This window comes from Oryctolagus cuniculus, chromosome 13 (assembly GCF_051225735.1).
Source record: "Oryctolagus cuniculus isolate XC-2025 breed Fujian yellow rabbit chromosome 13, ASM5122573v1, whole genome shotgun sequence".
NCBI lineage: Eukaryota > Metazoa > Chordata > Mammalia > Lagomorpha > Leporidae > Oryctolagus > Oryctolagus cuniculus.
In genome coordinates this window covers 113,334,177-113,358,307 of record NC_142879.1, presented here as the reverse complement: position 1 = coordinate 113,358,307, position 24,131 = coordinate 113,334,177, and the positions used below count along the sequence as shown (strand labels likewise).

At 42.8% G+C, this 24,131-nt stretch overlaps 2 pseudogenes; one reads left to right on the top strand and one right to left on the bottom strand.

Moving 5' to 3' along the window:
* Positions 1–903: 903 nt before the first annotated feature.
* Positions 904–1,959, top strand: LOC149122887 (egl nine homolog 1 pseudogene; annotated as a pseudogene).
* A 20,276-nt stretch (positions 1,960–22,235) lies between these two features.
* On the bottom strand, positions 22,236–22,920 carry LOC149122886 (acyl-protein thioesterase 1-like; annotated as a pseudogene).
* Between the last annotated feature and the right edge of the window lie 1,211 nt (positions 22,921–24,131).

Below are 24,131 nucleotides of genomic sequence, written 5' to 3'. Positions count from 1 at the left end.
AGGTGTGGGACAGAGGTGTCTTAACTATTAGACCAAATGCCTGCTCTGAGACTCTGTGTTTAATTAACTTTCTTCAAGCAGAAGCTGCATGGTGTAATGGGAAAAATAGCCTTGGAATCTAACAAAGCTGATTCCTGGATCCCAGTTCAGCATGACCTTGGGCAAGTTGCTTTACTTCTATGAATTTCCATTTCCTTCTCAATGGACACCTTGCAATTCAATGTCTAGGAGTGCGCCTAGCACAACCCGAGTCGGCCTAAAGGACAAGCAGCAAGGATTATGAGTCTGCCATTCTGTGACCCTCCCCAGGCCAGCACCCTCTCTCAGCAGGTATGTGCACAGCCTGCCTCTGCCCCCTCCTCTCTAGGCTCCCCAATCTGTCTGCGGGGTGCCCACTCACAGACCACAGAGGGTGGTGGCAGTGCGACAGCCTCTTGATGTCCCCGGCCCACTCCGACGCAGAATGTCACCCAAGGGCTCCGCCGAGGCCACCTCCCGCAGAGTGCAGGAGATCCAAGTAGGCCAATCGTGTGCACGGTCACCGCCCCCTCAGCGCTGCCCTGGGCCCTTGCTCCCCCTCCTCTGCCCTCTCGAGCCCCTGCCCTGGTCGCCACCGGGCAGTGGTGTCTGGAGAGCGCGCAGAGGAAGTAGCGCCTGCACGCCCTGCGCTACTGCACAAGCTGGGCCAGGCCACCCGGGATGGAGAGGCGGCGGCCTGGAAGGCTGATGGTCTAGCGCGCCCAGAGCGGAGATCTTGGTCCCACGCAGGCCATACACCCTCAACCCTTGCGTGATGAGGCACCGAAGCAGCCGCTGGCGCTGCGGGGCTGTCCCCAAGGATGAGAAAGTGGCCTGGCTGAGGACGTTGGCGCCGGCCTGCTTGAATAGAGGGGCAGCGAGTGCATGGCGCAGAAACATTCTCTGCCGCTCTCTGCTCCCTGGCCCCGAACTAGGCAGTCCAGCCCCCACCTCTCCTACTGGACCACCAATGCCTCCACCATGGGCAATGACAGTGGCGGGCCTGGGGGGCAGGGCCAGAGCAAGCGGGACCAGCGGTACTGTGAGCCCTGTGGGGAGATGGAGAGCCTGCTGTGCTGCGGCCGCACCAGCGCCAGAACTGGAAGGAGCAGGAGCTCCTGTGCCAGGGCAGGGAGGGCGCCTCTGGCCACGGGGAAGGCCCGCACCAGCACCCTGGCCTTTCCCACCACACCACGGCCCAGGGCCGTGGGGCCAGAGCCCAATAGGCCAGGAAAGGAGCTGCTCATCCCTAGTCCCTACAGCACCTCCACTGCCTCCAGGGATTCGGGCCGGCTGCAGGAGATGCGGCCAAGGCAAAGGCCAAGTCCATGGCCCACCCTGCCATAAACAAGAACCCTGGCCTCCAGGGCCGGCAGTGGCAGAGGTGGAGCCAGGGAAGGAGGAACTGCTGAGCCGCCCATCGCCGTATCAGGAGCAAGCGAACCAGTACCCGCCTAGAAACACGCCCTGCGAGGGACTGAGCCATAGCTGTGGTCTGCAGCCCAAAGGGCAGATGAAGCCAGTTCCGCACTGCCTTGCATGAACAAGCGTGGCATCTGGGTAGTGGATGACTTCCTGGACAAGATATGCGACGAGATGTGCGCCCTGCACTGCACAGGCAAGTTCACAGCCAGCCAGCTGTGAAACCGCTGGGTTGCTGATGAGCAGCATGGACGACCTGATCCACCACTGTAACGAGAAGCTGGGCAACTACAAAATGATTGGCCGGAGGAAAGCCATGGTTGTTATCCAGGCAATGGAACAGGTTACGTGTGGTATGTTGATAATCCAAAATGAGCTGGGAGATGTGTGACTTGTATATATTAATAAAGACTGGGGTGCCAAGGTAAGTAAAGGTGTACTTAGAATTTTTCCAGAAAGCAAGCCCAGTTTGCTGACATTGAACCCAAATTTGATAGACTGCTGAAACTTCTATATTAAGTAACAATGGTGAGAGTGGGGATCTTTGTATGGTTCTGGATCTTAGGGGGAATGCTTACAGCATTTCCCCATTCAGTAGGATCTGGCTATGGGTTTGTCATAAATTGTCTTGATTGTGTTGAAGAATGTTCCTTCTATACCCAATTTGTTTAAAGTTTTAGTCATGAAAGGATGTTGTATTTTATCAAATGCTTTCTCTTCATCCATTGAGATAACCACATGGTTTTTGTTTTTCAGTTTGTTAATATGATGTATCACATTTATTCATTTGGGAATGTTGAAACATCCCTACATATAAAAGATAAACCCCAGTTGGTCTGGGTGAATGATCTTTATGATGTGTTGCTCAATTAGCTAATTTTTTGTTGGGGATTTTTGCATCTATGTTCGGCAGGGATATTAGTATATAGTGTTCTTTCTCTGTTGTTTCTTTTGCTGGTTTAGGAATTAAGATTATGCTGGCTTCATAGGAGTTTGGGAGGTTTTCCTTTCTTTCAGTTGTTTTGAATAGCTTGAGAAGAATGGAATTAATTCTTCTTTAAATATCTTGTAGAATTGAGTAGTGAAACCATCCAGTCCTGGGATTTTCTATATTGGGAGAGTTTAATTACTGCTTCGGTTTCTGTCTTGGTTATTGGTCTGTTAGTTTTTCTGTCGTCATACTCAATTATGTTAGATTATATGTGTACAGAAATCTATGCATTTCTTCAGGGTTTCCCAATTTATTGGCATATAGCTCTTTGTAGTATTTCCTGATGATTCTTTTTTATTTCTATGGTATCTATTATTATATTTCCTTTTTCATTTCTAATTTTATTGATGTGGATATTTTCCTTCATTATTCTTAGTTGGGCCAGTAGTGTATTAATTTTATGTATTTTTTCAAATAAAGCAGCTCCTCATTTCATGATATTTTGTATTTTTGTTTTTGTGTATTTCTTCTCTAATATTAAGTATTTTTTTCTTCTACTACTTTGGTTTTTTTTTTTTCTAGGTCCTTGAGATGCATTGACAGCTCACTTATTTGGTGTCTTTCAATTTCTTATGGAGGTACCCATTGCTATAAATGTCCCTCTCAGCACTTCCTTTTTTGTATGATGTAATTTTGGTATGATGTATTGTACTGTTTCTTTCCAGAAATATTTAGATTTCTTCTATGACCTACTGTTCATTCAGGAGCATGTTGTTCAGTCTCCATTTGTCTGCATATGTCCTAGAGATTCTTGAATTGTTGATTTCCAGGTTAATTCCACTGTGGCCATAGAAGATTCATGGTAGGGTTTCAGTACAGTGTAGCATATGGTCTATGCTAGAGAAAGTTCCATGCACTGGTGAAAAGAATGTGTGTTCTGCTACTGTGGGATGAAAAGCTCTGTAGATATCTTTTTCAGTGTTTTAAACATGCCAAGCTGTGTTGACTCAGTAGGCAAAGGCCAGGCTACATTCAAAGGGCAGTAATTTCCACCTCAGATGTTAGAGTTGTAAAGACATTCTGGCCTCCATGTATCTACCAGAAATGTGATTGTAATTTTGTATTTTAGTTTTGTCCAACATAAATTATAATTTTCTTTGTGATTTTTTCATCCATAGATTATATAGGTTATTTGAGTTTTTTTTTTTTTTGATTTCTCTGTTCATGCCAGCTGGTGCCGCCCAGCTTCGGTGGGAGACATTTAGGTTCTTTTGTGTGTGTGTGTGTGTGTGTGTTTTAACTTTTATTAATGAATATAAATTTCCAAAGTACAGAATATTGATTACAATGGCTTCCCCACCATAACGTCCCTCCAACCCACAACCCTCCCCTTATCCACTCCCTCTCCCCTTCCATTCACATCAAGATTCATTTTTGATTATCTTTATATATAGAAGATCAGCTTAGCATACATTAAGTAAAGATTTCAACAGTTTGCTCCCACACAGAAACATAAAGTGAAAAATACTGTTTGAGTACTAGTTATAGCATTAAATCTCAATGTACAGCACACTAAGGACAAAGATCCTACATGAGGAGTAAGTGCACAGTGACTCCTGTTGTTGACTTAACAAATTGACACTCTTGTTTATGGCATCAGTAATCACCCTAGGCTCTTGTCATGAGCTGCCAAGGCTATGGAAGCCCCCTGAGTTCACTGACTCTGATCATATTTAGACAAGGCCATGGTCAAAGTGGAAGATCTCTCCTCCCTTCAGAGAAAGGTACCTCCTTCTTTGACGACCCGTTCTTTCCACTGGGATCTCACTCGCAGAGATCTTTCATTTAGGTTTTTTTTTTTTTTCTCCCAGAGTGTCTTGGCTTTCCATGCCTGAAATACTCTCATGGGCATTTCAGCCGGATCTGCATGCCTTAAGGGCTGATTATGAGGCCAGAGTGCTGTTAGGACATTTGCCATTCTATGGGTCTACTGTGTATCTCACTTCCCATGTTGGATCATTCTCTCCCTTTTTGATTCTATCAGCTAGTATTTGCAGACACTATTCTTGTTTATGTGATCCCTTTGGTTCTTAGTCCTATAATGATCAATTGTGAACAGAAATTGATCACTGGGACTAGTGAGATGGCATTGGTACATGCCACCTTGATGGGATTGAATTGGAATCCCCTGGTATGTTTCTAACTCCACCGTTTCAGGCAAGTCAGCTTGAGTATGTCCTGAATTGCACATTTCTTCCCTCTCTTATTCCCACTCTTATATTTAACAGCGATCACTTTTCAGTTAAGTTTCAGCAGTTAAGAAGAATTGTGTATTGATTACAGTATTCAACTAAAAGTATTAAGTAGAACAAACAAAAAATACTAAGAGGGATAACATATTAAGCTGCTCATCAACAGTCAGGGTGAGGGCTGATCAAGTCACCGTTTCTCATAGTGTTCATTTCACTTTAACAGGTTTCCTTTTTGGTGCTCAGTTAGTTGTCACCTATCAAGGAGAACAAGTGGTATTTGTCCCTTTGGGATTGGCTTATTTCACTCAACATAATGTTTTCCAAATTCCTAACAGGGATCACGTTTCAGTTAAAATTTAAACACCTAAGAACAATTGTGTGTTAATTACAGAGTTCAACCAATGGTACTAGAACAAAAAAAATACTAAAATGGATAAAGTATTACATTGTACATCAAACGTCAGGACAAGAGCTGATCAAGTCACTGTTTCTCACAGTGTCCATTTTACTTCAATAAGTTTCCCCTTTGGTGCTCAGTTAGTTGTCGCCAATCAGGGAGAACCTATGATATTTGTCCCTTTGCGACTGGCTTAATTCACTCAACATGATGTTTTCCAAATTCCTCCATCTTTTTGCAAATGACGGGGTTTTGTTTTTTTTTGACTGCTGTACAGTATTCAATAGAGTACAGTGTATATTTTATTATCTCACGATCTTGTCAGTCAAAAATACAGGCACTAATTCATTGGCAAATATGTCCATTTCTCATGACATTGATTGAGATCATGCTGGGATACTCATGTTGGGTATCAGCTGATCTAGAATGTTTAAGACAATTTATACACATAACTGGTGTGTTGTCATTGAGGAGGCTAGGGTGCTAGGAATCAGCTGGGCACACTTTCCTCTCTTGGTTTCTCCAGGCATTGCCCATAATAGAGTAGTTCTACTGATTTCAGTAAGGCCTAGAGCTGCATTGCATTGAAGGCCAGGTCTAGAAACTGGCATGACATCATTTATAGTGGAATCTCATGTCAAGGCACTCACATAGTAGCTTAGAGTCAGAGGAAGAGAATGCAGACTCAATCTCAAATAAAGAACATCAGATATTTTGTTGGCATCGATAATTAGAGGCAGATTATGTGTTAACAAAATCTTTCTCAGATGTAGGACCCCCAAAATCCCTCAATCTCAACAAATAACTGTTAGTGTTAGAATCTGAAAGTGGTGGGTTGGATAGAGGGAGTTGGGTAAACAATTGGCAAAACTGGCATGGTTCACTAATTGTGACAGACTATCACTAGTGAGATAAAAATAGAGAAATCTATGAGTGGCTCATTGATTGTGACAAATATATCGTACTAGTATAAGATGTTAGCAGTAAGGATTCTGAGAGTGGGATATATGGGAACTGTGTGGTTATTTTGTAATTTTTGCTTTATAAATGTAAAGTATTCTGAAATAAGTTATCTTTATAATGGCATTGATACACTAAGAATTTTGAAACAGAAGTGTATTGCACTTAGGAGTTGGACATAGATGCTACCGTTTTCATTGTTATTAGGTTATTAACCATGGAAATAGGGAAGAAAAAATCAAGTTAGAATCATGATAACTTCAGAAGAAGAAGAAAGTATTTTATTGAAAATTATTTGGTTATAGAAAAAAATTAAAAGAATCTTGGAAAAGCTAAAATTAGCAAGATAACTTAATGAATCAGTTTATAAAATCAATATCCAAATCACAATAGTCTTTGTGCTTTTCAACATACACCAATTACAAGATATGATGGAATAGAAGATCCCATTTTTACTAAAAACAATTTTAAATAAGATAAAATGTTAGAAGCTTATACATATGTATCATTGTAAAAGGGGAAAATATCATGTTTTTGAATATTGGCTTAATATAAAAACTTTTTTACTCCACATTAATTTTAAATATGTAAATATGGAAGGTGCATTTTTATAAAATTTATTTATGATTTATAAATTATAAATTATTAATTTAAAAATCCCTGAATATTTTATTTTCTGCAGAAAATTATTATAGGCATGTTTAGAACACTCAAGCTGAAAATAGTAAAAAAAAAAAAAAATCCCTGCAAAAAAGAAGAGCAATGAGAAATGGCTCTGTAATAATGTTCACACAGTGTGACACTAGTGCATAAAGGAACAAAATAAGATGTATATATTGATTCAAATATGCATGGAAAAAATAAAAAAAGCAACATGTTTCTAGCAAAGGCAAAAAACTGAGGCAGAGGAGGAGGTGTAGGAGGAGGTGTAGGAGGATGTGTAGGAGGTGGTGAGGTGAGAGGAGGGGAAAGGAGGAGCAGGGGGAGGAGGGGGAGGACCAGAGGAAGAAAAGGAGGTCCTTATGTAACCAGAATTTGGAGTGCCATACAATATCACTGAATGCTTATTGATAAATTCCCAATATTAATAAGCCCATGAGGGTTCTTGCCTAATATTTAGAGAAGAATTCTGAATACTGGCATAAATGAATGAGGCAGCCTGGTGCATTTTAAACTTGTATTCAGTGATTCAGTGTGAAAGATGCATAGGAGAGTGAGGGCCCTGCCTAAAGAAGAGAGGTAAATCTGGGCTCATACCAAGTACCAGGAACCAGACACATGTAAGAGCATCTGGGCCAGGAAGCATGGGGAAGGTGGCCCAAAGGCAATGCACCCTGGAGGTTCAGGGCCACACAGGCCCTGTACTGGCAAGATGCCAAGGAATAGGAAAGGTTGGACACACCATGTACCAGGCTTTTAAACTATTTTCAAAGGGGAATGGTTAATTAACCTGACTGGCCATTGTGTGCACAGGTGTGGCCAGGTAGGGCATGAGGTCACACAGGGGTGTGGTGAGGCATGGTCTTCCAGCTCACAAATCTAATCAATTTTAACCCATGTGCCTGCCTACATCACTTGGGGCCACACTCCCAAGTCTGAGAAGCCACATTTTCCAGAAGTGACTTCCAGGGAGCACAGGGTGCCACCCCATATGCCCTGCGTGCACAGCTGCAGCCCCCACCTTCTCATGAATGCAGGCCCACACCAGGCCTGTGGAGTGGTATCTGCCCTGGCCCCCACAGTGAGCCCCCACCATGGTCCCGCATGTGCCCCACTAGGCCAAGGGCAGCAGACATGTGGTTGTACTGCAGTGAGGAGCTCCTGTGTCCTTGTGGGGAAGTGACACTCAAAAGTCCTGCCACGTTGTGCACTAGTGCAGTTCATGGACCCCCAATGGGGAAAATACTCAGGGGCCTCAGACAGGCCCTACGTGCAGGCTCCACTGCTGACCCGCATCCTCCCTGCAAACCCCAGAACTTGGCGTCCCAATGGAGTAGAAGATGGACTCAACTGAACTTAGTGAAGATGTGAAAGTTCTAAGCAATAACACCATGAAGGTGAAGACGGAGGCTGAAGATGCTGCCCTGGACTGCCCTCCAGTATTCCAGCTGACAGGAGAAGCCAGCAGTAGTGGGCAGCTGCATGGGAGGAGGTGGCTGGCAGGAGGAACCTGGAGAACAGCTCACCCCACTGCAGCAAGGGAGCACAGCCCAGCATGAGCTTGGGCTTGGAGAGGTCAGACAAGGAGGAGCCCAACAAAGACACAATTTGACTGCTGCTTCTTTGTATGGCATCTCACACAAGCTCCTGGAAACAAAGAATCCACTCTCTGGAACCTGCTCTGCACCAATGAGCTCCTGATGGCAAACCCCAGGAACAGCCACTCCCACTCTCATCAGCAAGCCCCAGAAGCAGGATTGAAGTAGCATAGGGGCCAGTGAGTGGCACTGAACCCATCTACTTCCTGATTTAGGAGATGTTAGGCTGAGCAGTGGTTGCTGTTAGGGTTGAGCACTGTTCTAGAGTGTATGATGTCCACACACTGGTACCTTGTATTCTGGAGCATGGCTCCCTGCATTTGCAGATGTAAACACCTACGGAGTACAGAAAACAAATCTTGAATTTGGTGTCTTGTGATTCTGACTTCTTGCCTGTGTTCCCTGATGGTGCAGCTGAGGTTGGGGGGAGTTGAACTGTGGGATTGAGGGGCAAGAGGAATGGGGTCCTCTCTTCCTGGCTGTGTCCTGCCCACCCCTGGCAGTTCAAAATGCAAATCAGCAATTGTCTTGTTCTTCTGCCCACATTTTGCATGCTCCATTTTACCTATGTTTTAATTAAAATGAAATTAATTTTTGAAAACAAATTCCTGAGGTTTAAGGGTACAATTTATTTAGAAAACAAAATTTTAAATACTTGAGATGAAGTACCATAAGATGACTTCAGTTACTGAGATTTTTAAAAAAAATATGTTTCATGATTTATGATTTATGGAACATTCAGAAGTGCCATGTTCACACATGATGGCTCCAGGTGGCTTAAGAGATTTGTCTTTTCCTACTGGGTTGAGAAGGGTCAAGCTGCCCCCTTGCACAGCAGTAGGGAGGATGTCGTGTCTGAGTTGCCTCTCTGCTGTAGTGCCCAGGAAGGTTGCACGCGTCCTAGTCTGTCTTCCAGTGCCATCTGGGTTAGAATGTTATGCACACTCCAGAGAACACTGGCTAATGCTGATGCTAACATGAATGTAGATGGATGTGAATTGTGTCTCTCATGACCCCCATTCTCTCCCCATACATGGTGCTGGTTGGAGGGGCAGACATATTTCCTTGGAAAGGAATGTCTATGGGCATTTGATTCTTGTTTGATTTAAGGGTTGAGCCTCTCTGGGCTCACTGAGAACTGTTTAATCTCTCTGTATGTATTTGTACAAAATCAAGCTCTGGGAGCTGTGTACTGACTTCCCCAGACTCAAGTGTTAACTCCTCCAGGCAGCAATGCATCCTTGTTCCCCAGGGCCAGGCGTGAGCTAGGGCCCACTGGGAGACCTGACATTGGAAGGATATAGGTGGTTTCAGAAAGGCTCCTGTGTTCTTTCCACGGTCTGCTCAGGAATGTTTAAGTCAACAACAGGAGTCACTGTGCACTTACTCCTCATGTAGGATCTCTGTCCTTAATGTGCTGTACATTGAGATTTAATGCTATAACGAGTACTCAAACAGTATTTTTCACTTTGTGTTTCTATGTGGGTGCAAATGTTGAAATCTTTACTTAATGTATACTAAACTGATCTTCTGTATATATAGAAAATTGAAAATGAATCATGATATGAATGGAAGGGGAGAGAGAGTGGGAAAGGGGAGGGTTACAGGTGGGAGGGAAGTCATCGGGGGGGGGGGGAAGCCAATGTAGTCCATAAGCTGTACTTTGGAAATCTATATTCATTAAATAAAAGTTAAAAAAAATGTTTAGGCCCTGTTGGCCCACCCCTACCCCATTTCTTATTTTCGAGCATGTGTCTCTTCCCTCCTTACTGATTGGGAAAGCCACACTGTGCCTGGCTGGCAGCTTGCTCTTCAGGAGTTGGAACAGGAAACTTCCCCATCAGGCCAAGTCTGGAAAAACAATAGTTTTGCCCAACCTGCCCTGGGGGCCACATGCCTGGCCTAAGAGGGAGAGGAAACAGTGAAACCCTAACTTAGTAAGGAGTCCCAGATGCCTGGGACATTAACTGATCCACAGAGTGTAGTCCTAAAACCCTTGTGGGAGGCTACAGATTTACTAACTTCATGGCTTAATAGTTTACAGTATTAAATTGCAAATACTAAGGCCTGGCATTGTGGCATAACTGGTTAAGATGTCACGTGCCATAACAGCAACCCATATGAGTGCCAGTTCAAGTCCTGACTGCTTCATTTCCAATCCATCTCCTTGGAAAAGTAGTGGAGGACAGTCCAAGTATTTGGGCCCCTGCCACCCACATTAGAGACCCAGATAAAGCTCCTGGCTTCTGGCTTTGACCTGGTCCAGCCCAGCCATTTTGGCCATTTGGAGACAGAATCAGTGGCTGGAGGATCTCTCTCTCTATCTCTCTCTCTCTCTCTCTCTCTCTCCCTTTTTCACTGCTTCTATCTGTAACTCTGCATTTCAGATAAAATAACTTTTAAAATGCAGAAGTACTAGAACTAGCCTGTGAGTTTTCTTCATATCCCTGATATGCACTGTATTCTAGGGGCTGTATGTCATAATTCTGCCTACACACAGTAGGTGTTTTTCTTCTGTGAGCCTGGATTTTGAGCAATGTGTGGTTATTGTAAACACCATTGCCGGTTATTTTGTTGAAGCTTCAAGCCTAAGTTATAGGGATTTTGAAATGCACAAGGAGACACTCACACTGTCAACCACACAAAAACACACACATACATATACACACATTTGTTGTTAGTCGAAAACTTAAGTGAGATGAACCAGACCTGCATGGATAGTGATTTCACCTTTTTGTGTGCCTGGGAAGAAGGGACTGGAGCACCTGGGAGACTCTCCTCACTACATTGGCCTCCTTAACACATGAATGCACACTTGTGCACCAACACACATGCATGGGCCCTACCCAAAGACAGCTACAGCTCTCTCCAAGTAGCCCTACCAGTGAGGCATCCTGTGGAATATGTTCTAGTGACTTGAATGCATCTGACAGGATTCCAAGCCATGAGAAAACTATCCTGTTCTCACAGGTAGACTGTGACCCTGAACTTCTGCAGCATAATCCATTGATAAATCATTTTTTTTAAAATTTCCTGACTACTCACATTAGACAAAACCAACAGTTTATAGAAATTAAGACCATCTCTCTGTAACTTAGATCATGGTAAACTTTTGCAAACTATTTTGGTGATTTCTTCAACACTTTCCTTGTACAGGGCTTCTGCTCCCCCAATCCCACAGCTATGTTCAGTAAAGAGAGATGGGTCTGCTCTGAGAGCTGTCTCATGGCCTCCTTACTGTCAGACAATGCCTGCAGCTCCTGTGTCCTGCCTGTATGATGTCCTCAATTCTCCAACACACAGGCAGCTCCAGTGAGGGGTGGTGGTGACAGTGGTCATGATGCTGGTGGTGTGTGTATGTGTATTTCACATGAAGCAGCAAAAGTATAAAATACTTCATTTTTTCAAAATTTACTGTGTTCCAGAAATTTGTTGGCAACCCCCATCCTTGACTCATCTAGTTCTTTGGTTTTCACTATTTTTTTCCTTTTGTCTTTGCCTTGTTATCTTGAGGATTAAAGAAGTAGCACACAACTTGACATTGAGTAAAACACTAAGTCACAGTATGTGATAGTATTCATCCTTTTCTGTTAGTAACTTTTGAAAGAGTTAAAGACAGTGAGAGGAAGAGACAGAGAGAAAGGTCTTCCTTCCATTGGTTCAATCCCCAAATGGCCACAATGGCTGGAGCTGTGCCAGAGCTATGCCAAACTGAAGCCAGGAGCCAGGTGCTTCTTCCTGGTCTCTTTGCGGGTGCAGGGCCCAAGTACTTTTGCCATCCTGCACTGCTCCCCCAGGCCACAGCAGAGAGCTGGATTGGAAGAAGAGCAGCTAGGACTGGAACCAGTGCCCACATGGGATGCCAGTGCCACAGGCAGAGAATTAACCTACTGTATAATGGTGCCAGGCCCAGTAAGTTTTGAAGAATGTATGAAGATAGTCATGAATGCACTAAGCGTTCAAATCCTGCTTCATTTCATGTGTTGTCTACATAACAAACATATTACAGGGAATAAAGTCCTGTTTAGTTTCACAAGTGCTAATGTCCCCCTACCTTTTGGGCATTGGCCCCAAACCTCCCTTTCAAGTTTTCAGGAGGGGCATCACATCAGCAGCAATAAGAAACCAGAGAGTGGGGATACCCTGGATCTTTTATTTTTTTAATTAATTTATTTATTTGAAAGTCAGAGTTACACACAAAGAGGAGGAAAGGCAGAGAGACAGAAAGGTCTTCCATCTGCTGTTGCTGTGGATTCGTTTCTAAAAGGAGGAGCATGGTGGAGGAAAGAGGCACAGGGTCACCACATAGACCCTGGGAGTTGGATGAAAGCAGGCCTGAGGCAAGCAGCTTGCAGACTCGTTTATTTCAGTTGCTACAGCTGCTTATATAGCCAAGGCATCCAATCCAGTCAAGGGGCAGTCTATGCCCTAACCAATCACAGCCTGTTGCCAGGCAGTTTCCAAAGCCATCCAATCACAGCTTGTTGCCAGTCAGGCTCTGTTGCCAGGCAGTTTCTGAAACCATCCAATCATGGCCTGTTGTAAGTCCATCTCTGTTGTCATGTGGTTTCCAAAGCCATCCAATCATGGCCTGTTGCCAGGCAGTTTCTGTTGTCAGTGGCCATCTTGGCATGACCTTCTCACCTGCTCATGACCTTCTCACCTTCTCATTCCACCACATTTCCCCCTTTTCATTTATTATTGAGCAACTGGAGGCATGATTCTTGGCCATACCATTGTTGACCCCATTTCCAGGTGGTCTCCATACACAGCTGTGTCTGTCTTAGGTTGTCCCCCAGGGGATCTTTCCCATCATTGACTAACCAGCACTCAAAATGAGAGACCACAAGAGTGCTTGCTCAGATAGGGTTAGGAATGAGGAACAATTGTTATCAGGAATGGCATGACCACATGCAGGCTGTGGGCCATTCAAGTGGCTGACCAGAGCTAGTGGCGTATAAAATAGTAACAGATGGCTATGGGCAATTTCTCAGGGTAGGATGATAGGGCAGGTATGTCTGCTAACAAGGCAGATTCTCAGTCTTGTTCAGCTGGTTCTGGTTGGCTGTCAGTTGCAGGCTTGATGTTTCTGGCTGGTACCCAAATGGGCTGTCCTGCATTCTCTGGAAAGACACAAGCATATCCTCAACCCCTGGTTAGCAGAAGGTGTGGTCCTTCCCATTCTCCTGTCAGGGGGTCTTTCCACCTAACCATAGGGGCTGGGGTCTGGGATGGAAAGGATCCCCAGTGTTTGTAAGCTGGGCTCTTCGCTTGGGAATCAAAAGTAAGAAAATTGATAGTGAAAAGGACCTCAGTCAAAGCAAGCTGTGGGTCTGGGGGCATATGATTGTTTTTCTGTCTTTGTAAGAGATCTTTAATCATCCTATGAGTTCTTTCAATGATTGCCTGTCCCTGTGGGTTGTATGGGATACCTCTGGCAGACTGTATGTCCCAGTATTTCAGGAAGGAATTAAATTCTTGTGATGTATATGCTGGCCCATTGTCAGTCTTTATGGTCCAGGAGACACCAAGGACCAGCATGGCTGATTTAACTGCCTTTATCACATTACTAGCCTTTTCTCCAGATTGGGCTGTTGCAAATACAGCCTTTGAATAAGTATCTACCACCACATGGGCAAACTTAAGTTTGCCAAAGGAGTTAATGTGTGTGATGTCCACTTGCCAGAGCTTATGAGGAGCAAGGCCTCGCGTGTTCACTCCTGCTTGTTGCAGTGGGCCTAATAGGGCAACGGGTGCACAATTCTTGCAAGAGTGCACTAGGTGTTTGCATTGGCTCATTTTTAGCTCTGGGAAAAGCAATTTTATGTTGCTTGCTGACATGAAATTTTTGGTGTAGAATACGGACTTCTTCTAGGTGTCCAATTGAAGCTTTTTTTACATCTGGGACACAGCATTTTGGGCTTGCCCTATCTGTCAGCATTTGGGCAATTTCACTGTAGGTGTCCTATTTCCTGGCATCCCCAACAAACTGGAGGGTCATTAGACTTCTTTGTGTTGTTTGTTAATGGCCGTAGTTAGGGCCTGTATGGGTGTTTCAGCAGGGTTTACCTCCACTCCCCAATTGGCCACAATGGACAGAGTTGTGCTCTTCCAAAGCCAGGAGCCAGAAGCTTCTTCCAGAGCCCTCCAACATGGATGCAGGGGTCCAAGGACTTGGGCCATCTTCTACTGCTTTCCCAGGCCATAGCAGAGAGCTGGATTGGAAGTGAAGCATCCAGGACTCAAACCAGAGCCCATATGGGATGCCAGCACTGCAGGCAGTAGCCTTACCTGCTATGCCACAGCACCGGCACCCACACTGGCTCTTTTGTTGGTGTCACTAGTCCAACCACACCACAGCACAGCAACTTGGGTTCCTTAGAGATGGCCTTTGTTTCCATTTTACCCCCCAAAATTTGCTTCTTGCCCAAATGAGAGCCTCTGTAGACACCAGGATGGAGGCCCCTGAGCTCTCAGCTTGCCCATCTGTGTAGACATATGACACTAATGTAGCAGTGTGGCCCAAGGCTGACACTGCTTCTTGACAATATCTGCCTCTTGTCATTCCAGGCTTAAACTTTTCTGACATTCTAGTACTAGCAGATTGTGCATCAAGTGGATCCCAGAGTTAATACTGTGAGGAGACAGACTAATGAGGATATTTTTTACCAAAGGTAATGAAATACCGCATAATGTCTGCATTTTAACTATTGAGTTGAGGGCATCCTTTGGAAACTGAATGTACCAAAAACTCAGGACATTTTTGGAAATCGTATGCTTTGCTAACTTGGTGTCAGTTTTTATACAATCATTATTTTGTGAGTTATATAAAATATAAAAATAGAAAAATAAGTAATAGAAATGTTGTTTTATTATTCTGTGATAAGCAACTATTTAGGAAAAACTAATAAAAGTGATAGCTTGCTCTCTCTTACTTTGGCTTCCACTTAACTGAATCTTAATTTTAAAAGAAGGTCTGGCATTGTGCCACAGCAGGTTAAGCCCTGTTTGTGGCAGCAGTATCCTGCACTGGAATGCCTCTTCAAGTTCTGATTGTTCTGCTTCCAATATAGTGTCTTGCTATTGTGCTTGAGAAAGCAGTGGAAGATGACCCATATACTTGGCCTCTGCCACCCATGTAGGAGACCAGGATGTAGTTTCTGGCTCCTGGCTTCAGCCTGGCCCACACATGCATGTTGTGGCTGTTTGAGCAGTGAGCCAGTAGAAGTAAAATCTCTTCACCTCTCCCTTCTCTCTGTTGTTCTGCCTTTCAAATAAATCTGAAAATGTGACAGACTTTCAAAATTTAACATTGTATCAAAAGGAGTTACTAAAATGCATTTTTCTCATATGAAATATCAGGAAATATTCTCAGTGGACAAAAAACATGAATGTAGAAATGAAATAAGGTGATTTTACTTTCAATACCTGGTTAAAATCTCTTGACACTAAAAAACACAACAAAAAGCATTGAGGAAAGTTTGTGAGAAGATGTAAGGCAAACAACAGGCAATAAAACATTGAGATCACCAAGAAAAGAAAATTTGACAAGCAGTCAGTACAGCTATATGGGTTCCTGCTGGGAAAAATGACTTTTCAACAATACAATGAGCTGGATTCCAGTCAATACCTGTTGCTATTGAGATGCAGTAGTTACCATATCTGAGGACAGCAAGAACTTTCCAAAGAAGAAACTGGAATGAATATAACTGAACAGATGAAAACTTGAGAGCTGGATATGTAAAGTCCCCACAAGCCCTTGAGCATGAGATAATTTGAGCATCAATGAAGTGAAACTATATGAGGTTCACCAGAGAGTAACTGATCCTGAGGTGGGAGTGTAAAAATATATTTCAGATTATTTGGTTTGGAGGGTATCTAAGTTCTAACCCAAGTAAGACCTTGTTGACATATTATTAACTTCACAGGCATGTAAGTGAAATACCTAAAGGCTGTACTTTATAAGTAAGAACCACACACTACAATAATGCTTATTTTAGACCACTCTACAAAAAAAGTATGTTAAATAGCCCTGGTTTGATGTTAAGGGAAATAAAATGTTGGAGGTCAAGACCTTCAAAGCTAATAGTGTTTATGGAAAACTTGACATATAGTCAGGCCTACTATAGAAAAGCTGAAAAACCAAGACTAAACAAATTCAAGGTGACAAGCCAGTAATTAGGCTACCTATTAGTACAAATATGAACATAGGAGTCAAATAAAACTGTTACCTGGTGAAATAATGAAATAACATTGACCAATCTCCTCACTGAAATCATATAAAATGCTGAATTCATGGCTTTCAAATTGCCCTTGCAAAAATATTGGAGTTTTAATCTAGAAGAAATGGACCAGCTAAAATACACAATCTGCCTCAACTTGCATCAGAAGAAATAAATATCCTAAAAGTTTCTATATCTATTAAAGAAATTCAGTTAAAAGATGTTTTCACAGCAGTTGCTGCTTGATATGCCTGCAACCAACAGTGGACTACCTTGGTTCAAGTAACAGCTCCACTCCCAATTCAGACTCTCTACTGACATGCACACTGGTAGGTAAAAGCCAATGTCTAAAATTTCTGTGTCTCTATCACTCACATCAAAGATCTGGATTATACTAATATGGAGAGACCTGGGTTGTGTTTATGTCTCCAAACTGCAGGCTTCCTGAGTTTCAGCTGTTGTGGTCATTTGGTGAATTGAACTGCAAGAGAAGAGACCTCTCTTTATGATTTTCACATAAATAGATAAAAAATAAATATAAACAAAATTTAAAGATAAATTAATTCAGTAACAATCTCCTAAAACAGAAAGCACCAGGCCCTGATGGGTTTGCTGAGAAATTCTATGTAACATCTAAGAAAAAATTGCTGTAATTATTTATGAAGTTTTCTGGAAGATAGAACTTGAAGAAATGCTCCCCTATCCAAACCATACAGAAAGGGTACAGGAAAATAATTTAAAGGCCAGTGTCTTTCTTATACATAGATGCACATATTTTAAAATTTTTCATAAAATTCAATAAAGTATTATAAGAGTGATGTTTGATAAATGTATGGAATTAGTTCCAGATATTTAAGGCAGGTCAAACTGGTGGCAATTTAATTTCCTAAATCAATGGAAAAAAAGAAAAGCACAATTTTATCAATTTGATGAATACAGAAAATCCTGACAAAGTCTAACACCATGAGTGATGAAACAAATGGATCAAAAATTAAGTAAGAGCCTCCAGCCCAGGATGTCCTCAGGTTGATACAGTACATTTACACAGACCTCTCAGCTCACATTATAGAGAATGATAGAAAGCCCCAAGTTTTTCCACTAAAATGAGGAATAAAATAAGCGTGTGTCTTCACAACCAATTTTCAACATGTTACTGAAAGTCCTAGCCAATGCAGTAAAGTAAGAAATAGAAATAAAATGCATACAGTAAGAAGAGACACTCTGTGGAGCAGCAAGGATTGCACCGACACACAGCAGCTCAGGGGACACCACCAGCTACTCCTATGGCTGCAGCTCCTGCAGGCCTTATCTGGCAGTGAGGCCATCTTCCCAGAGTAAGTTGAGAGGATTCTGTACAAGCCTGTGCATCATTGATGATCCTGTCTGGAGACGAGATTTGTGGTCCCTGCTGACTCTCATTCTGGTGAGGTGAGTTATCCAGGGACAGTGTCCACTTAACTTTGTGAATGGAGGGCACATTGCCCCTTCCCCCACCAGGGGGGAAAGTGCCACCTTCTCATAGTAATGGGAGTAGAGGCTGCCACAGCTAGTGAATGTCTGGGGTTTTTATCACAGAGAGAAATCTACAATCTCCACTGACTTTGAGTCCAGAAAGAGGAGCTGGTGGGGGCAGGGCACCCATTTAGCTCAGGGAATGGAGAGTATGTTGCCTTCCTGCCCTATCCCAAGGTCAGGGAGAGAATAGGTCTCTGGGTAGAAAGGCTCCAAGGGCAGAGAGTGGATACCCTACAGTCTGACTGCAGGAACCCTACACTCTGTGACTGGGAATGGAGGTCTTATGCTATAAGCCAGGAGGACTCCATGTTCAGGCTACATAGTGGACAGATTTTTGTGCAGTTTATGCACCTGAGTGAGTTGGGGGCAGGGTGCAGGCACAGAGAAGTTCATCTTGGCACAGAGAAGGGTGGAGGCAGTGACCACAACAACCAGGGGGATCATCCACTCTCTTCTGCTGAATACAGAGGAGAGCTACCATGCATATTTTGGGTGTTACCCTGGACTTTGACCTCACACACAAATGCTGACCAGAGCTTCCAGATCCCACTCAGCACACACCTCTAGATATCCACTGAAGGTGCAGGCATCTCCCTATTCTTAGGGGCACATTCCTAATAACAAAGACTTCAAAGGAGATATCCACAAGTGCTTCTCCAGATGTGTAAAAATCATAAATATGAGATATATTAACAAGGAAGACAATATGAAACACCAAAGAGAACACAATAATACTTCAATATTGGACTGTGAAGATGAGGATCTTGACAAAATGCCTGAAAAGGCATTCAAAAGACTTATTGTAAGATTACTCAAAAATACAGAAAAACAATTACATGAGTTAAAGAAACTGATGCATGCCACAGATTAGAAATTCATCCAAGAAATAGAAATATTAAAGAATAACCAAATTGAAATATTAAGAAATGAAGAATTCAATACGTCAAGTAAAAAATACAGTGAAAAGCCTGAACACCATTCTCAGTGGTGCCAAAGAAAGAATATCCATGGTGAGAGACTAAGGTTTTGAAATATCACAGTCTTGGGGCCAGAGCTGTGGCTCAGTGGGTTAATGCCCCGGCCTGAAGCACCAGCATCCCATATGGGTCCTGGCTCAAGTCCTGGCTGTTCCACTTCCAATCCAGCTCTCCACTATGGCCTGGGACAGCAGCAGAAGATGGCCCAAGTCCTTGGGTCATTGCACCCATGTGGGAGAACCAGAAGAAGCTCCTGGCTACTGACTTTGGATTGGCACAGTTCTGGCCATTATGTCCAACTGGGGAGTGAACTCTCAGATGGAAGACCTCTCTCTCTCTCTCTCTCTCTGCCTCTCCTCTCTCTATGTAACTTTGACTTTCAAATACATAAATAAATCTTTAAAAAAAAGAAATATCATAGTCTGACAAAAAAAGAAAATAAATTCAGAAAAATGAAAATAGTGTTTAGTCTATGAGATACCATCAAGGCCAAACTACACATGTCTTAGACATTCCCGAAGGAATGGAAAAACAAAGTAACTTAGAAAACTTACTGTGAAATAATAGAAGAAAATTTCTGAAATTTGGACAAAGATATGAACATTCAAGTACAGGAAGCACATAGAATCCCAGATAGACATGATTGGCAAAGGTCTTAATCACAATATAGAATATTCAAACTTTCAAATGTAAAACACAAGGAAAAGATGCTAAAAAGTACAAGCAGAAATGCCAGATTATCTTTAAAAGAGCTCTATTTTGACAGATTTCTCATCAAAAACTCTACAGAAGAGGGTAGAACAGAGAGACATAGTCCAAGTCCTCAAAGAAAAACAAAACTGTCAGGCTAGAATACTGTATTAAATTATTTGCATTACCAATTAGCACCCATTTATAAAGATGCATTCTTAACATTGTTTGGTCTGTTGGAATACAGCAGAAAAATTAAAACACTTCAGAAATATTAAGCATCCATTTTTGCTACATATTAAACTGTGGTAACTAGACCACAGTACATAGTTCTGATTAATGTTTATTATCCATAAACTTGTTTTCAAAAATTATTCCAGTAATCTGGGAATTCTGACTATTTATAGTTGAATGATCACTATTTTTATGTCAGAACAGAAAGCTAATCGTTAAAACTCATTTTGCTAAATGAAAACTTAAGTTCACTGGCATAAAAAAACACTTTTTTTTTTGAGAGGTAGAGTTATAGACAGTGAGAAAGAGAGAGACAGAGAGAAAGGTCTTCCTTCCATTGGTTTACCCCCAAATAGCTGCTACAGTCATTGCTGGGCCGATCTGAAGCCAGGAGCCAGGTGCTTCCTCCTGGTCTCCCATGCAGGTGCAGGGGCCCAGGCACTTGGGCCATCCTCCACTGCCCTCCTGGGCCACAGCAGAGAGCTGGACTGGAAGAGGAGCAACTGGGACTAGAACCCAGTGCCCATATGGGATGCTGGTGCTGTAGGTGGAGGACTAGCCAAGTGAGCCATGGCACCGGCCCAAACAAAAAACATTTTTCTAATGGAATGTTTATTTCCTACAGTAGCTGGTTTGAAACAAATGTACAGAAAAGAGAATCTATACTACCAGGAGATGAAATCATCTCAGAAATTAGTTTGTTTTTAAAGATTTATTCATTTATTTGAAAGTCAGAGTTACACAGAGAGAGAGTCACAGAGAGAGAGAAAGGTCTTCCATCTGATGGTTCATGCCCCACCTGACCGCATGGGCTGGAGCTGTGCTGATCCAAAACCAGGATCCAGGAACCTCCTCCAAGTCTCCCAGGTGGGTGCAGGGGTCCAAGGACTTGGGCCATATTCTTACCTCTATCCCAGGCCACAGCAGAGAGCTGGATGGGAAGTGGAGCAGCTGGGTTTTGAACCAGCACCCATATGGGATGCCAGTGCCTCAGGACAGGGCATCAACCCACAGCGCCACAGCACCAGCCCCCAGAAATTAGTTTTTAAGATTGGTCTTAATTATTTCAGAACACACTAGAATGTGATCTAATTATTCTTTTAATTATATACAGAAAAATAAAAACACAGAATGACTTATTACCTGGATTGAAGATTCTAATCACTGAATGGGTCCAAGTTTAGATTAATGTACAGCTACTTGAAATATTATACAGAAAGTTTTAAGTAATAGTTTCTTTCTCTTAAAGTGCAAATAGATTTTCAATACCATATATCTATGATTCAGAATGTCAAATTACAGCATTACTGACACACATTCTATGGCAGGAAAGCAGTATTTGGTCTGCGATGAAGGACAATCAGGCAAGAACATTTTTTTCTTGATACCCAGGGAAAAGTCTGTTCCCCAAAATAAAAGGGCCATTACTTGAAGAGAAGAATATTACTCTTTACTGACACTTAAAAGCATTATCCCCACTATTAGGAATAATGTAATACCTTCTCCCTCTTATGCATTACAATCATTACACATGAGAGCATATATAAAAACACCAAAGAGTGCATGGTGACTAAGCAACTTTGGAACAAATTTATAGACTAAGTCACACCATGCAAAAATCTCATTTCTTAACTGTTCATTCATACCTACATAAATTTTTCTTAAGCATACTGTTAAATTTCAAATAATATAATAAAAAATCTGACTGAAATGCTTAATTATTTTTCTAAATTCCAGTTAAGAAAAAGAAGCTAGCTGCTTCACCTATATTAATAACAGGTATTTTGGATCATATTTTACAAATACACGTGTAGAAACTGATATATCACAAGTTTCCTATGAGGAGACGTTATTTAGTCAGTGTCATAGGTGTTTAATTGTGAAACATTTTAACACTGCAAACAGAAGTTTCAAGGCTGAGCACAGGAAAAGGATTATACTGTATAACAATGATACTGGTGTACTTCTTTTTTTTAAAACTTTTATTTAATGAATATAAATTTCCAAAGTACAGCTTATGGATTACAATGGCTTCCCCCCCCCATAACGTCCCTCCCACCCGCAACCCTCCCCTTTCCCACTCCCTCTCCCCTTCCATTCACATCAAGATTCATTTTCGATTCTCTTTATGTACAGAAGATCAGTTTAGCATACATTAAGTAAAGATTTCAACAGTTTGCTCCCACACAGAAACATAAAGTGAAAAATACTGTTTGAGTACAGTGGAAAGAATGGGTCATCAAAGAAGGAGGTACCTTTCTCTGAAGGGAGGAGAGAACTTCCACTTTGACCATGGCCTTGTCTAAAAATTATCAGAGTCAGTGATACTGGTGTACTTCTACACAGTCCTCTTAATGACTCAATCAATTGGAGGTAGGATTTTACCAATGAATTGCTTGACATCCATCATTTCCTGCTGACAGGAACTGTAACTCATGCCTTCATAGGCCTTAAAGGTTACACTGGCCAGATTTAGCAATGTCTTTAGTTTTTCCACAGTAAGAGAACCAAACATGAGTGGAACTAAAGAGTTGCAATCTCCATGGCACTGGAGAATAGAAACATCTCTATTAGCACCACTGATAGGACCCTGTGGAAATGAAGCCCGAAGTGGAAGCCAGCAACTGAGTGCAGTGACACCACCAGTTTCTGCTATGTGGTAAGAGCAGTATATAAAGCTCCTCCCTGAGGAAATCCTCCCAAAATAATTCTGTTAGAAGCAATGCTACTCGTCACCTCTTGATCTATCAAAGCCTTTACATTTTCTGTTGCTTGTTTAATTCTAGATTCATCCTCCGGTGAGTCTGGTGAAAGTCCAATATTATCAAACCAAAAAGGCATAGCCATGTTTATATTTAATGCAACAGGCACAATGGGTACATGCAGGCTGATACATCTGGCATGTGAACTTGTGCTACCTGCAAAGGCTTCTGCCCATCCATGTCCAGGATCTTCCAATCATGAAGGAAAATTACCACAGTGGCATCCTTCCTGGTGCAAGGCACTATGGCTTACAGTGGAGCAGGCATGGTATTACCACACATACACAGACTAAGCCAACAGCATGTCAGAGGTGGAAGGGATGAAGAGTGTCTGGCCTCAGCCCAAGGGTCTGCCAGCAGTGAGTCACCAGAGCCCTACTTGGAGTATGCTCAGTTGTGTGGGTGCCAAGCCAGAGAAAATAGACTTTAATACAGAAACTGTCAAGGCCAATGCTGTGGCAAAGAGGGTAAGGCCACTGCCAGCAGTGCTGGCATCCCATATGGGTGCCGGTTCATGTCCCAGCTGCTCCATTTCTGATCCAGCTCTCTGCTATGGCCTGGGAAAGCAGTAGAAGTCCTTGGAGCCCAAGTCCTTGTAGACCTGCACCCAAATGGGAGACCAAGAAGAAGCTCCTGACTCCTGGCTTTGGATTGGTGCAGTTCTGGCCATTGCAGCCAATGGAGAGTGAACCAGCATATGGAAGACCTCTCTGCCTCTCCTTTCTCAGTGTAACTCTGACTTTCAAATAAATGAATAAATCTTAAGAAAAAGAAGGACCAGTGCTGTGGTGCAGCGGGTTAATGCCCTAGCCTAAAGTGCCAGCATATGGGTGCTGGTTCAAGGCCCGGCTGCTCCACTTCCAATCCAGCTCTCTGCTATGTCCTGGGAAAGCAGTAGAATATGGCCCAAGTCCTTGGGACCCTGCACCCACATGGGAGGCCAGGAAGAGGCTCCTGGCTCCTTGCTCCTGGCTTCAGATTGGTGCAGCTGTGGCTGTTGCAGCCAATCTCCCCCGCCTGTGTAATTCTGACTTTCAACTAAATAAATAAATCCTTTTTCAAAAAGAAACCATCAAAAAAGACAAAATAAGGTCATTATGTAAAAATGCAAAAAATCAATGAAATGAAGAAATAGTGCTTTGAAAAATAAATAAAATTCATACCTCCTTGGTTGGAGCAGGCCAAAATTACCAAAATCAAAGATGAAAAAGCCGCTGCCTAAAGTGCTGGCATCCCATAGGGTTGCTGGTTTGAGACCCGGATGCTCCACTTATGATCCAGCTCTTTGCTGTGGCCTGGGAAAGCATTAGAAGGTAGCCCAAATCCTTGGGCCGCTCCACCTGCATGAGAGACATAAAAATCTCCTGGCTCCTGGCTTCAGATCAGAACAACTCCAGCCAATGCAGCCAATTGGGGAGTGAACCAGAGGAAGACAACTCTCTTTATCGCTGCCTCTCCTTCTTTCTCGGTGTAATTCTGACTTTCAAATAAAT